This window comes from Trichosurus vulpecula, chromosome 2, assembly GCF_011100635.1.
Source record: "Trichosurus vulpecula isolate mTriVul1 chromosome 2, mTriVul1.pri, whole genome shotgun sequence".
In the NCBI taxonomy this organism is placed as follows: Eukaryota; Metazoa; Chordata; class Mammalia; order Diprotodontia; family Phalangeridae; genus Trichosurus; species Trichosurus vulpecula.
In genome coordinates, this window is record NC_050574.1 from 421,111,265 (window position 1) to 421,127,869 (window position 16,605).

The 16,605-nt window shown below is 38.0% G+C and overlaps 1 protein-coding gene across 2 annotated transcripts in view; it reads left to right on the forward strand.

Annotated features, from left to right (window-relative positions):
* The first annotated feature begins 599 nt into the window (after positions 1-599).
* CA5B (carbonic anhydrase 5B) overlaps positions 600-16,605 on the forward strand; it is a 52,692-nt gene continuing 36,686 nt past the window's right edge. Inside the window, exons 1-2 of one of the 2 annotated variants that reach the window (XM_036746566.1) lie at positions 727-749; positions 15,040-15,071. The gene's annotated coding sequence lies outside the window, so the exon portion shown is untranslated. Of the gene's footprint in view, positions 750-15,039; positions 15,072-16,605 lie in introns of both variants that reach the window. The other variant, XM_036746565.1, reaches the window with a different exon arrangement.

Genomic DNA, 16,605 nt, shown 5'->3' on the forward strand with positions numbered 1-16,605 from the left:
GATCCTTATCTCCGATTATGGAGCAGAAAATTATTCAGAGCAGGATGGGGCATCCCTGGAGGTGGATTCAGAGGTGGGTTCAGATCCTACCTCTGTCACTTACTGATGCAACCTTGGGCAATACCCTATGCCTCAGTTTCCCCATCTGTAAAAATGAGGGGGTTGGCGTGGATGGGCCCTTCATGTGCCTTCCAGCATTAGCTCTCTGTAATTCGATGGTCACTTTCCAGTGTTATACGTGGGTCATCAGCCCCCAGGTCGATATTATTCTATTCGGCCCCTCGGAAATCTGCGAAGGTCACAAACCAGGGCCTGGTTTACTGTTCTGTTGCTTGTCTGGAGTTAAAGGAGTGATGGAAAAAAATGCTTATAACGCAGATTAAACTTTAAAGTGTAGAGTGCAAACCTATTTCCGCCTCCCCAGAGAGCCGGTAGTTAAACACGTACTCCTTCCATGGACCACACTCGAGGACGCACACGCGCCTAACTGAGCCCAGCTTGATAGTGATTTAGATGCCAAGGCCGAGTTTCCGCGCCCCCGCGGCGCGCGCCCACAGGCAGAGGATGGGAAGGGGGGAGGAGGAGGGGATGGGAGAGGAGGTGGCTCCGGGCACCGAGGGCGGGTAGGAGGTGGCGTCTCCCAAGATGGCGGCGGCGGCGCGGGCGAGACAGCTGTTAGGGCAGTGAGTGGGCGGCAGCGCTAGCGAGCGCGCGCCCGAACGAGCGCGCGCCCGAGAGGAGAGCCGAAGGTAACGGTTTGGAGAAGTGGACAGGTGACGCCGAGGCTGAGCTCGCAGCGGGAAGGGGTGGGGAGGGTGAGGTTATGGAGCGGCGGCTGCGCACTGCGGGAACTAGAGCGCGAGCCCGAGCTTCTTCCATCCCCCTCCCGCCCCCGCCCCCGCCCCCGCCCCTTCTCCGTGGATCTAGCGCGAGCTTAGAGAAGAAGGGGGAGGCAGAGCAGGGGTGAGATGACAGCGCCATCTATTGGAGTCTATGCCCAACCCTCTGATGACGTTTTCTTACCCCCCACCTCCTTCTCCCTCCCCCCTCCCGCTAACATCCCCCGCCCCTTAGACCACTGACTCATGGCCTCTGTCTGAAGGTCTGCTTTCTGCCTTCCGAGCCAGGCTTCTTACCCTTTCCCCTCTTTGGGTTTTAATTTAGGCTGGCTTGCCAGGGGCAAGGCACTATTTTTTAAGTGTTGAGGGTACAAACATACACACAAAATGAAAAGCTGTTCCACCCCTAGTTCTAGCTCTCAGCCTCAGTTGGCCCATCTGGAAAATGGGCATAATAGTGGCACGAAACTCATGGGGTTGTTCGTAAGGATCAACGGAGAGAACCTATGTAAAGTTCTTTGCAAACTTCAAAGCTGTCATCATCATCATTGCATGTAGAGTATCTTTTGGCTCCTATGGCATTTTAGGGACAGTACACATTTAATTGCTTGCCCTATACCAGCATCACAAATATTGTTATGATATAGCTAGATATGATCTCTGTTTTGGAAAAAAGGAGTCTCAGTTAGCTCAAATCCTCTCCTCCAATTCATTAAATATTATTTAATAATGATTGGACAGTCTAGGAAATTTACTTGTAAGGGAAATGGAAAATTTCCCAACTTGGGAGAAAATGAAACAAATGTTTATTGTTATAAATATTCCAGCAGTCAATAGTAACGTAGAATATGCTTCCATTTAGCTAAACCACAGGTTTAGAAACTTGAAAACTATTAGTATCAAATGTTTTAGGGATATATTTTAATTTTGAGGGGGAGAGGTTGATTCTGTCACTCCCTCTACTAATCTGGATTTTTATTCTTGGCTTCTAGAATACTAGTTATTAGGGATTACTATTATTATGGTTATTAGGGCAGCTAAGATGCCACAGTGGATAGAGCTCCACACCTGGAGTCAGGAAGACCTGAGTTCAAACCTGGCATCAGATACTAGCTATGGGACTGTCCGTAAATCCCTTAATCTCAGTTTCCTTTTCAGTAAAGTGAGGATCATCCTAGCACCCACCGCCCTAAGTTGTTGTAAGGATCGAATGAGATAACATTTGCAAAGCACTTAGCACAGTGCCTACCATATAGTTAAACCCTGTAGACATTAGCTATTACATTAGTATGGAGGTATTAACTATTAATAGTGGTTATATTGATATTTATAATATTTAGATACTAAAGTGAACCTATTACATTTTAGTAAATAGCTGTAGTAGCTCACATTTTTATAGTATTTTACAATTTATAAGACTCTTTCTTCATTCACCCCATTTGACAGATGTGAAAACTAAGGCATAGAGTAGTGAAATTAATTGCCTATGATAGTCTGTGCTTGCCCTGTGATGTTTTTCCTCTGGCAATTTTTTTAAAAGTACTAAATAATGATCTTTCCTTTTCACTAGGAATTAATCTGACAGAAACAAAATTGTTATAGTCTTTATTCTTAAAAGGGAAGAAAGTGAATCTGCTCTTTGTTATATTTTTCTCTCCAAGTTTAGAAAATTTTCATTTTCTTGACCAAGTGAATTTCCTGAATTATTTAGCTATTAAGTAAATAGTGTTTAATGAACTGAGGTGGAGACATTGAAATTCTTTTCTCAAAAAGAGAGCGGTTGCTCATTATCTATTTATATTAACTCAGTCTCCTAGACTTGAATAAGTATAAAAGTGACTGAGGATGCAATTTATTAACAATGTAACTAATGGTACCAACACAGGTACTTACATGATTATTTACAATGTTTTAGTTGAGATCTCTTAGAGTCATCTCAAACCATCACTGTTACTCTATTTTTATCAATTTGTAAAACATAGTCCCACCATTCAGTTCTCAAAATTCCAGTCAAAGTTTCCCCAAAATTCTCTTATAGTATCTTCGCAAGGTAAGAGTTAAATACTTCTATCAGGAAAGAAGTTTTCTGTGTTTTCTTTCTCTTTGTCTTCTCACAGTTTCTTTCAAACTATTAATGTTTTCTGTCAATGATTTCTTCTGAATAACAGTTAAACTCATGCTCTTGATAGATGACACTTAAAATTCAAACTTATTTTAGATGAGATTAAAACTCTTTGTGTTCTCAAAGATTTCTCATGATGTCTGTAGTCACTATGGAAGAAAATGGTTTCAAGTTCTAAACTGGTGTTACAAAAATATAAATGAAATTCACATCGACGACAGCTGTTGTTAACTCTGGGTATATATATACACACACACACATACATATATATATTTATATATACACACATATATACATGTATATATACACACATATACATGTATACATACACATATACATATGTATCTACATATATATTCTATGTATATATATTACATATATAAGATATATTTAACTATCTTTAGCTCTTCAAGACAAGGACAAACAAAATACAAAAACATAATCTTTAGTATCAAATAAGATTAAAAAATTTTTACTTCAGGCATCTCTTTAGACTGGTTCTCCTCATTCTTTACCTCTTTACAGTGAAAGGAAACAAGTCTGTTTTGTACTTCCCTGAAAGGGTAATTCTGAGTCACATTACATGGCTTGACTAATGAAAACCATTCTCCCTTTTTTATCCCCACTTGTTTGAACTTAAGATTTCCCTGAGAGATAGATTTTCATCTATGATTGTTACCATAGTTTTCAAAATAAATTTCCAGTATTTCTTTTTGACTAAGAGCCCCACTATAGAAACTGGCAGAAAAAGTATTTCACCATGCCTCAGTCACTTCTTGATCAATTCCTATGGGTCTCTTCTCCCATTGGTTGGTTCTTCTCAGCACTTCCATTTGGAGGAATAGCCCAGAGCAGCCATCCTAAAAAGCTACCGTGTACCATCAGGTACCTCCTTTCCCCACCTCCTCTAGTTTTTCTGTGTTGTCCTTGTCATTATCATGTGAGCCCCTTGAGGGTTAGGGACTGTTTTTCTTTTTGCTCATATTTGTACTGTATTCCCACTACTTGGTACATTTTATGTAGTAAATATTTAATGAATGCTTGTTGACTGTCTAGGACCATCTGACATATTTTTGGTTTACAAGTTCTGTGAAAAAGATTTACACTTACTTTCGATGCACAATGAAAGAGTTATTACTTATGGCAAAGGTGTGCTGGAGCCAGCTCCTGGAGCCAATCATTAAATTTTGATGTGAACATTTACACCTTGGAAACCAGCAAATGTTACAAATCATGATTTGATTTATTGTTGATTGTCCAGACTTGAAAAAGTGATGGAGAAAATGTTAATCATGCAGATTAAGCTTAAAAATGTGTCCTGAATGTGTTTTTCTTCAGGGAGCCAGTTTTTAAATATTTATCAGTATATCCCTGCTGGGAGTATCAGCATTGATTGATGTGAGATTAGCAAATATCAGTACCCTAAAAGGGAAATTATACTTATTATGTGAGGTTCCAAAAGGCTAAACTAGGATCAAAGAATAGAAGTTATAATTTAGAAATTTATAATTTAGAATATATATATTCCTCTGGTGAAATTTTTTTTAAAAATTAGAAATTTACAATACATATATAAAATTTATAAATTACATAAGGCAATATATATACAAATTTAGAAAGATGAGATAAAAATGAAATAATATATTGTTTTTAGAGTCAATACGGAGCCACTGAAATATATTGACCAGGGGAGTGACATAGTTAAACTTCTACTTTAGGAAAATAATTTTAGCAGCTCTGTAAAGGGAATGACTGTGGCAGGGAGACTGAATAGGGAGCATATTTTGGCTTAGGAACTTCCTAACAACCAGAATTGTCTGCAAATAGAATGAATGGTATCGTAAGATGGTTGGCATGAGTTTCCTCCCATTTGAAGTATTCAAGAAAAGGATGGATGAGCATTTGTCAGCAGCGTTATAGAATTAATTCAGGTATCCGGTGAGGAGTTGGACTAGATTCAATTCAAATGCTTTTGTGGGTTGGTGGAAAGAATACTGCGAACTAGTTTTGGAGTCAGAAGGTCTGGGTCAAGTCCTAGCTCTGACATTTACTAGTTTTATCGCCATAGCCAGGCTTTTGTGTCTCCATTTCCTTATTGCAAAAGGGAATCATAGTATTTCAGCTGCCAGACATAAAGAGCTATTGTGAGAAAATCACTTTATAATCTAAGTATTATATTTCTTCCCAGTTCTTCTATCTAGCCTCTTCCAGTTTTCCTCATCTATAAAATGAAGAGGGTAGATCAGTACTCTACAGAGCTCTCATTAATTTTTAACCATATCCTACATGTATATAATTACTTGTTTATAAATAATTTATGTATACTACTGGTAGAGGCAGCCAGGTGGTATAGCGGATGGAGTCAGGAAGACCTGGGTTCAAATGTGACCTCAGGCACTTCCTAATTGATTGACCCTGGGCAAGTCACTTAACCCTGTTTGCCTCAGTTTCCTTATCTGTAAAATGAGCTGGAGAAGGAAATGGCAGACCACTCTAGTATCTTTGCCAAGAAAACTTCACATGGGGTCACAAAGAGTTGGACATGACTGAAACAAATGAACAACAACAAAAAAGTCGCTTAACCTTTGCCTGCCTCAGTAAAATGGGGTTAACAATAGAATCTACTTTACAGAGTTATTGTGAGGCTCCAATGACAAGTGAATCAGAGTCTCAGATCATAGTTTCTAAACTGGGGGGTGAGGGCACAAGTGAAGGCAACTTGGGAAAGAAAGACTTAAAGAATAAGGAGAGGTTAAAGGGCTGATAATGACTCTGGGGGTGAAGAACAGGTTTTATACAGGTGAGAAGTATGGCAGAGTTGAAAGGATATGAGGCTGTAGTTGGAGAATGGAATTTCAAAATCTTGGAAGTGCTGGTCTGATTCAAAGTATGATGCAGACAGTGCATGGCTGAAATGGGGTAGAGGAAAGAAGTCACTGGAGCTGAAGAGGCTATGGCCTCAATGTTAGAGGAATGGCCAACATGAAAACTGAAGTCCCCAAACTGATGACAATAAGATGCTATAGAGAAGAAAGCCTTGAACCAAGTGATTCTATGAAATTGTGATACTAAGAATAAATTGTTAATCTTTTATATTTTCCTCATATTCTTGGCCCGACTTAGTTGAGGTTTATCCTGTGGGTTTCTGGGATGATTTATAGATAATAATAAGAGCTTATATTTTTATACCACTTTACAATTCATACATCATTTTTTTCTTCAGCACGACATTATTGAGCTATCTATCAAGGAGAAAAGGAAAGTGATATATTTTGGAAAAAGGAATATTTTTGAAGATAATCTTTATTATATGTTCACTGGGCAAAGAATGTTACAGATAGCATTTTGAGGTTTACAATGTACTTCACATATGTTAATTCATTTGATCTTCTCAAAATCCCTCTTAGGGACATAGATCCTGCTAATTAAAGAGTAGTCATAAACGAAGATGAAGTATTTCCGAGATGATAATATAAATTATTGGGGAAATAACATTTTTATATAAAAATTGATTAACTGAACTTTTTAAAGACCACATCTACTCTGTAGAGTACAGTCATTTGCAGCTTTATTTTTTTACTAAGTTATTATTGAGGGCAAATTTTAAAATGCTAATTTTTGCTGTAGAATTTTGCTATAAATTTGTTGACAGGTCACATCTACTTGGCTTTCATAATTTATTTAAAAAATTAAGATTTTCAACATCTCTAAATTATATATTTTAAATTTTTTATTGATGCTTTTTTCCCCATTGATACCATTGTTAGATTTCAGAGAGGATATGAGAAGATTAGAAGCAATATTGCATCATAAAACAGTGAAAAGTAGTGGAGGTGAAAACAGATCTACAGAAAGATTGGCTTGAGATTCAATGAAGTTTTGTTATCACAGGGGTATTAATCGATAAAGCTGGCAAAAGAACGAAAAACAGATAGAAAATGGAACAGATTTGTCAGCATTTCTATAGCAGTCGATGTTCATCATCAATAACAGTGAAACCACATTTGGACTCTTAAACCCTTATTCCCCAATGTACTATAGGAAAAAAGAATAAATGGCCTTTAAGAAGCTGAAGTCAAGAAGAGTGGCTACATTAGATCAAGTGTACATAAAGAAAATCCATGTCAGAGGCCGCACAATCTTAAAATTAAATTAAAGCACAGATCTCAGAGGAAGTTGAATAAGCAGTCTGACCTGATCCACTATTTTTTTTATCTTATCTCAGCTGGATCCTCAATCTTTAAGGCAATCTTTTCACTATTCCCAGTTGACTCTCTACCACATGCCCCACAGTAATATTCTCAACTTCTCTTCTCAAGCCACTTATACCACCTTTCCCCCTTCTCTCTCAACAGAGAACCTCACCCTCATGCTTGATGGCAGCCATAAAGAGCTCTCTCTCCTTTTAGTTTCCATACCTCAAATTACCCCACATAACTCCAGACTCTGCCCCATTGTCTTCCCTTTTGCTCCAGTCTCAGAGTATGTCTGCTTGTGCCTTTGATCCAATTCTCTGTGAGCTTGCTCCTTTGATCAGCCCCCCTCTTTCTTCCTAATTTTCCACTTCTTATTTACTGGCTCCTTGCCAGGTAGCTAAAAACATACTCAGATTTCCCCCATCCTTAAATCTTTTGTTTACCTCTAGCTGTCTCTCAAGCTATTGCTATATATCTCTTCCTCCCTTTCATCATCAAATTCCTAGAAAAAGCCATCTGCTGCATCTATTGCCTCCTCTTTTTCACCTCCCTTTCACATCTCATGACTTTGTAATCTTTGTAATTTTCAGTATCATAATTCAAATTCCTCTAAGGTGACAAAATGATTTGTTTATATCAAATCCAGTGGCAATTTCTCAGTCCTCATCCTTCTTGACTTCTCTGTAACATTTAATATTCTTGACTACCCCTTTCCTGGGTTTTCACATGGCATTAATTCTCTTCCTGCCTTCTGTTTATCCTTCTCAAACTCTGTTGCAGGCTTATCATCTATGTCTTGCTCATCATGTGTGGGTATACCGAAGGACTCTATCTCACGCCCTCTCCTATTCTCTTTTTATAATCTCTGTCTTGCTGATTTGGTCCCATGGATTCACCTATCATCTTTACACAGATGACTCCCAAATACACACACAGCCATCATTTCTCTCTTGAACTCCAATCCCATATCTCCAACTGCCTGACTTACATCTCTACCTAGGTCTCTCTAAGGTATCTCAAACTCCTAAGTCTAAGTCAAAAAAATAATTCACCATCTTTCTCCCTGAACCCATTCCTCTTCTGAACTTCATTTTTTTTGTTGTCAAAGGCATTTTTCTTTTCACTCAAGTTCATAACCTAAAAATCATCCTGGAGTATACACTCTTCCACACCCCCATATCCAATTCCCAAGTCTTGTTAATTCTCCCTCTTCAATGTCTCTTAGATTCGCCTTCTTCTCTCTACTCATACCACAACTAGGAGAGTTCAGGGCCTCATCACCTCTTGCATGGAATATTACAATAACATCCAAATTGGACAAGTCGAGTCAACAATTATTTATTAGCCACTTAAATCTGTTCCAGACTAAATACAAAGAAAAGTAGAAATAGTCTCTGCCATGGAACAGCTGAAAATCTGTTGGGGGTAGACAACATGCAAGTAACTACGCAACTACATACAAACAAGACAAATATAGGGTAAAATGGAGGCAGTCTCAAAGGGAAGGTACTAACATTAAGGGGGAATCCCAAGAAATTTCTTGCAGAAGGTAGGATTTTACCTGAGATTTGGAGGAAGCCTGAGAATCCAGGAGGTGGAGAAGATGAGAGAGAATTCCAGCCACAGTCTTCCTGCATCCAATCTTACATTCTAACTGAAGGTCTAATCAGGTCACTCCCTTAAGAAGCTTCAGGGACTCTTCTTGCTTCTAGGATAAGCCATCAATTCATCTTTTTGCCAGTGGAAGGCCTTTATAGTGTGGCTTCAGTTTATCTTTCTATGCTATCTTCACTCATTTTATGGTCTATTCAAACTGCACTACTTGCTTTTCCCCATGCATGACATTGTATCTCTCATTTTCATCTGCCTTTGCACAGGCTGTCCCCCATGCCTACAATGCTCTCTTTCTCTGTCTTCACCTTCAAGTCTTGGAATCATTGACTCCCTTCAAGGATGAGTCCAAGTGACATTTCTTCATGATTCCCCTCCCTGAATTATTTTGTATGAATTTGGTATATATCTTGTACAAAATCTTGAACATATTTTGTTCACTTAACTTTGTCACTAGCACCTTGTGTGACGCTTGGCACTTAATAATTATTGACTAATTCACTTATTCATTCATTAACATTTATGTTTATAACAAATTGTTAAGTTTCTATTTTCTTCCTCTGTTATCTTTTATTTTTTAAAACTCCTGTTAAGTCCCCACCTTTGTTATTGTTGTTGGTCAGTTGTGTCCAACTCTGTAAGGTTTTCTTGGCAAAGATACTGGAGTAGTTTGCCATTTCCTTCTCCAGCTCAGTTTTAAAGATGAGGAAACTGAGGCAGATAGAGTTAAGTGACTTGGCCAAGGTCACACAGCTAGTGTGTGTCTGAGGCTTGATTTGAACTCAGGAATATGGGTTTTCTTGACTTTAGGCTTGACCCTCAATCTGCTGCCCCAAGTCAGTTCCCTGTACCTTGTTTTGCATACACTAATCTCATCCCTGTCTCCTTCCTTTCCCTCACCTCTTTTCCATTACCTTGCCCAATCCCAAATTTAATGAATTTACTGTGGAATTATATTGTTATTTCACTCTCTTTCTGACTTCCCCCTAGTCTGTTTCTGTCTATCCCTCACCCCAGACCTTATGTGCAATACTCTCCAAGGCCATCTGTATCCCCATGGCAACATTCACAACAGTTGCTATGAATATGCTGACTTGGTTCTGTATTGTGAAACATAACAGACTGTCCATATAGACAGAAGAAACAAAACATTTATTCAGACCCCGGAAAGTCCAATCCCCAAACCAATAAGTCTAATCCATCCAAGCACCGAAGATATTAAAACACATTATCATAGCAGGGAGCCACTCCATTCCATAACCTTCCCCTGCTCCCCTCCTCCTTCCCACAAACACATTCACAGCACAGCTAGTTCTAGCTGCTCTATTTCCTGCTCCACCCTTTCCTGTTCCACTCGTTCAGCAAATTGCTCTCACCACATGTGACTTTGGCTTCCTGTGACATAAGCAGGTCACGTGGGCCTGTTAATGGATGGGAAGATCTTCCAGTGCACATTGCCATTACACCATCCCCATCCCCTTCCAATCTCCTTCTTTGAATGACATTAATTTGAATTGCCCCTTTCCAAGAATGTTGATCTCATTCACCATTTTCCACATTCTCTTATTCTTTTCTTATTTATTTTCTTCCTGACCCGCATACAAAGTGGGACTTGATAACAAAATTTTTGCCCGGTCTGCAAACCAGCCCATTTGCTAGTGTAATTATAGACTTCACCCGTACAGGCCTTCTGCAATCTCCTCTGGAAAGGTCAAGGTCTATCTTGCAGATGAAAATTTCCATATACTGTATCTCCCTCATTAAAACGTGAGCTCCTTGAGAGCCGGGGCTGTCTTATGTTTCTATGTGTGTCCTTAGCACCTAGCACAGTGCTTTGCACATAGTGTTTAGTAGATGTTTTATTCATTTATTCATTCATTCTTCATATCATACTTATTCTCTCCTTCTTCTATATGTACTTGTTGCCTCCTCCATTAGAATATAAATTCCTTGTGAACTAACAAACTCAGTTTTCTTGGATAATGACCTAATTTTTAAAATTTACAAACTTGTTTTCCTTTTTTTATTCATTTTTCTTCTGTTGCTGCTTTTTTTGAAAAAAAATCTTAAATATTTCCTCCTCATTTTCGTAGAAGCTGAAGATTCTAGTATGTGGAGGATTTCTCCACTACACTCTTTATCATATTGATTCCCTATATCAAAGCTCTGATTTCTGTCTACATTTTTATACACATTTAAAATATTTGTTTTTTAAATTCATTCATTGCTCCTCATAACTATCTTGGAGGGTCTTACAGTTGTTGCATAGTCATTTTATGAGCCCTGTAGAATATGTTATAGTATTTTCTTCCTCAGAGATTTAAAACTCTATTTCCTTAACTCCACAATATTTATTTAATGTATTTGTTCCTTTTCTGAATTGCTTGCTCATTTTCCCTGCTTTGTCAAAATCTCTGATGTTCCCCCTCACACACATACACAACCCCCCTCTATGACTCTCTGTTCTTTCTTACATGATTATACAATCAGGGCAAGTCAAATTCTGTGAATTCTCTCTTTTAAAAGATGATGTGACTTTTTGATTTGTTGCCAAGGCAAGACTCGGAGACGTATCTATATAGGTGAGCTTACACTCTGCCTTTCACTTAACCATCCAGTCATAAGCATTTTTGTAGTTTTAATTTTTATAAATATCTTGTTTTTATGTGACATTCATTTTGAAATACATTCCTTCCTACCTTCTCCTCTATTCAGCCAGCCATCCTTATAATGGAGAATAAAAAGGAATGAAAAAATATCAATTCAGCAAAATTAATGAATATGTCATTCTAGTCTGACATATATACAACATTTTATACCCACAGATCTACACCTTTGCAAAGAACGGAAAGATGTGCATTTTCTCCTCTTTCCTTTGGAAACCATTCTCTTCTAGAACCGCTAAATCCTAGATTTCTTTGTAGTCGAGCTTCTGTCTGTGCCCTTATCCACAGTCAGCTGTTTCCTCCCATCTGTATTATGAGCACTAATTAAATTCACAGGCTTCAACTCCTGAAAGTTGGTGGTGATGGCCTCTGGCCAGAGTACTGTTGAGTGGTAAATTCTGTCAGAGCTGCAGCTTGTGATATAGAGTGGGTCTGACCAGCATTACGTATTCTGAGATAATTATCTTGTGGTAATTTGCTTCCTTTTGCTTCTTGTGTCACTGTTTTTTATTACTCTGTCACATTTGTTTATAATGTAGTGAGGGGCTGGGCTTAGAGGCCCACTCTGGATCTTGTTAGAAGTCTCTCTGGTTGCATTTATCAAGGAATCTTGTGTGACATTAATATATGCATGAGGTACCTTGTTGGAGGGGAGCCTTTAAAGCTGTATTTGGTTTTTAGAAGGCAAAACTTTTTTTTTGGATGATCAACAAACATCAAAACAATATCTTCTTCATTACTGAAAGACTTTTCAGGCAGGTATATGACTACAGGATTTGGTCTGCTGTAGAATATTGTTTCGCAAACCTGCCTCCTCTTTTTTCCATATTTTCATCAAATATATCCTTAATGCACATTTTCATAAAGATGTGAAAGGCTTTTCAATTGTGTAGCCTATTTTTCCATTTCTGTTAGTGAATTGGAGGAGAAAGCTAGAACTTAAGCTTGATAGTATAGAAAAGCCAGTAAAGGCTTTTTTTAAAAAAAATAGCATTGGGAAAGTCTTCGCATATTTATAGGCAAATGGGAAAAAGCAAGTGTAGGACAAGAAATTAAAGATTAATGAGAGAGATGGGGGATGATTTTGGAAGTAGTTTCCTGGGGAAAGTAGAAAAGAATGAATTTGTAAAAACAGTATTAGCTGGCAGGGAGGAAGGATACATCTTCTAAGATGAAAGGGAAAGAGAAAATGTGTGTGTAGATATTAAAGAGCTTCAAGGTGTGAAGGAAAGAAATTGAAGGAACTTTTCTTTGTTGACCTTAATCTCAGTGAAGTGGAAGGCCTGCAAGTGAAGCATAAATAATAATATCTTGGCAGTACTGTTAGAAAATGTCAACTTCTTTTATAACTTTATTAAAACATCTCCCAAGTCACCCAAGGTTTTGGAACTCCTGTATAAGTTTTCTATAAGTACTAACACAGTTTCGTGATTACTAAACAGTAATGTTAAATTATGCAATGACATGCCAAACAGTTTGAAACTTGCAAAATTCCATTGCACTCTCTTGCTTGGTGATCTTAAGCAAGGATATGGATATGGGAAAAAGTGCAGCATTTGGGTTAAAGGATAGATTGGTACAGGTAAGACGTTGATTTCCTATGTCAAAGCTCTGATTTCTATCCATATTTCTATCACTTAAAAAAATCTTGAATAGTTGCATGCTTTTCCCCCCTTTTTTGCTTAATTATTACTAGAGTTTTTACTCTAAGTAGCTAATTTTCTATGAAAATAAATGATGATTAATATCCTGAGTAAAGGAAAATTGATATATTATAAGAAAGGAAATTCAGCCACATCTTCAATCATGTCTATTGGACTATGTTCAGCTCTGAGTGCCACGATTTAGGAATGACTTTGATACATCAGAGAATATACAGAGAAAGGCAACCTGTGGAGGGAAGGGCCTTGAGAGCTTGCTATGTGAGGATCATTTGAAAGAACTAGAGATGTTGAGCCTGTAGAAGAGACTTGCTATATAATCACTTGGTTATACTGTAGAGAATATCCTTGTTCAGGTAGGAGTTAGACCAGCTAGTCAGGTCTCTTCTGACTATGAGATTCTATCATTAAGTGATAATTAATTCTAAAATTATATGGAATTTTTGTTAATTTCTAATCTACATGATCTTGGGAAAGTCAGAATCTATGTGAGAATGTTACTTCATTTCTAAAATGACATGATTGGACTAAATGTTCTCTAAGTCCCCCTTTCATCTCTGAATCCTATAATTCCCCCCCTTTGATGTGCTTCTGGCTTTAAGTACTTTGCCCCACTATCTGGGGTGCCTTCTCGACCCTAGAACTTCCATCAGTGCCTGGGGCCAGCTCATGCATTTTTCCAACATGCTGGCCCCCTTCTCCCATTACTAATTTCCTTTGAAAGAGTCCATTTTGAGGCTACCATTTATGCCAGTCCTGATTATACTTCTGACTCTCCTGTCTTTGCCACCATGTCTCTTCTCAGATTCTTCCCCCATCAGCTACAGCTTCCTTTTTATGTATCGTCTTCCCCATTTGAATAGAATGGGGCAGCTAGGTGGCACAGTAGATAGTGCCAGGCCCGGCTGGAGTCAGGAAGATTCATCTTCCTGAGTTCAAATATGGCTTCAGACACTTACCAGTTGTATGACCCTGGGGAAGTCACTTAATCCCATTTGCCTCAGTTTCCTCATCTGTAAACTTGAGCTGGAGAAGGAAATGGCAAACTATTCCACTACCTTTGCCAAGAAAACCCTAAATGGGATCACAAAAGGTTAGACGTGACTGAAATAAAGGAACAACAGAAAAAAAACAAATAGAAACTGGGTAGTGATCGTCTTTCTTTTTTCTTGTATTTATGTCTCCAGGGCTTATTGTAATACCTGGCACAGAGTAAGCTCTTAACACATGCTTATAGCCTTGGCTTGCTTTGGTTTCAGTATTGCTTCAGAAGGTATATTGTAGAAAAAGTGCTGGAGTGCAAATTAGGAAGGCTTGAGTGTACATACTACCTAGGTGGCTTGATGGCTGACATCACTAAGCCTCAATTTCCTCATTTGTAAAATGAAGATTATAATTCCATCTTATCTATTTTGCAGAGTTATTTTGACCATCCAATGAGATGAGTAACGTAAAGCACTCTGCAAAAACCTCAAAGCATAATACAAATGTCAGATATTATTGTGATTATTTAGAGCAATAGATGCAAAGATAGCCATCTTAACACTTTATTACATGTAATTAAAAACCATAAGCCAGATTTCCGCCAACATTTAAGGTAGTCATCCTCGGGGCCGCTAGGTGGCGCAGTGAGTGGAGCATCAGTTCTGGAGTCAAGAGGACCTCAGTTCACATCCGGCCTCAGACACTTGACACACAACATACTTACTAGCCGTGTGACCTTGGAAAAGTCACAACCCCAATTACCTTCCCTTCTTCCCTAAAAATAAAAAAAGAGAAAAAAAGAGTAAAGTAGTCATCCTTGACCTTCGGTGAACCTGTGAACCACATACCCTCTCACCTAAAAGTGTTGTTACTTCGTTTTGCATGTGAAGAAACTGAGGCCAACTAATGATAAAACTAAAGTCTTAGTTTCTGAGAAATAACATTATATTTCTTCCACAGGTTTTGCCATTAACTTGCTATATGATTCTTGGGTAAGTCTCTAGGCTCTAGTTTCCTTATCTGCAAAATAATACAGTAATTGGACCACACTATCACTAACATGTCTTCTAGTTGTGAAGTCCTATGACTTATGCCTTTATTTCTAAAATTTAAATGAATTCAAATTTTATTTAGAGTGGGTCTATACTTTCAAAAATAACTCGCAAGATAATTAAAGACACCCTGGAGCATCTGCTCCTTTAAATATGATAGACTAACCCCAAAGTAGTAAGTTAGTCATTAAGGGAAGTCAGTTTTTTCTTCCCTTTTTGGTCCAGAACTGGATTTTATTTGTGCAGAAAACTCCTAGTAAGGAAACTTCTTCTGCCTATGCAAATGGGCATCAGTTTTGCAGTTTACAATTTTAGAAAGTTAACTCCAAGTTCACTGAGAGTTACTGACTATCCATTTGTCATATAGCTGCTATGTTAGAGGGAAGACCAGAATTTAGGTCCTCTTGCCTCACAGGAAGTCTTTGAACCAGATTGCCTCTTCACCTTCATTAGCTTATTTTAAAATGGTCATTTTATTAAACAGAAAGATTTATTTACTTTACTTCCCTAACTACTTGACAGGTTATATGGTAGGCTGAAGTTCACTGGCAAAGGTGTGAAAAAATCCAAGACTTCTGTGATTAAATGGGTTTTTTAACAAAACCCTAAGAAAATTTGTATGTCCTAAATCCAGGTTTTTAGGAATAACAGAATCACAGAATCACACTAAGATACTTGAAACTCATCAGCTACTGCTTTCTTCTATACTACAAGGATCTCATGGGTTGGCATTAAATATTAGAAATTTGGTAAGGAAAAAGGGGTTAAAAGAAAAGGGCGGTGAAAGGACACCATATAAACATCATCAACATGACAATTTTGTCAACACCACAACTTCTTTCACATATGCCAACTCATTTGCTTCTAATGTCATCATGAAGGAAACACTGAGTTTGATACCTACTAGCTGTGTGACCCTGGGCAAGTCATTTAACCTCTGTGCCTAAAGAAATGCTTTAGGACTGAATCTGCTAAATTAGAAATACTTTGGGATCTGTTTGCTCCTGCTTTCCTCAAGAGAATTTCCACATTGGGACTAAGTCATAGATCCTTCTCATGCTTTAGTAATAACCCAGTAAGAAATCATCATTTCCATTTTAGAGATAAGGAATGTGGACACAAGGAAATATGTTTGCCTAAAGTCAAACTATTCCTTATGGGTCCACTTCAAGCACTACCTGTGGGCAGTGAGAAAAACCTATTTGGAGTCAGAGTGAGAGGTCAGAGCTGGAGATATAATCATAACACATTTTGTAACATTTCAAAAATGCTTCTTTTATGAAGAAAATTGGTTTGTAGCTATCTTGAGTGTTGAAGGGAAAAAGTCATTCACGTATATCAAATTTACTGTGAATTTCATGATGTCTTTATGTTATAACATAACAGTTGATCTTAGCAGTTGTTTAAGATGCAGTATTTTTTTTTTGGTAGAAAACCAAGATTTTTTTTCTAGATAAATTGTAGGTCGATAGGA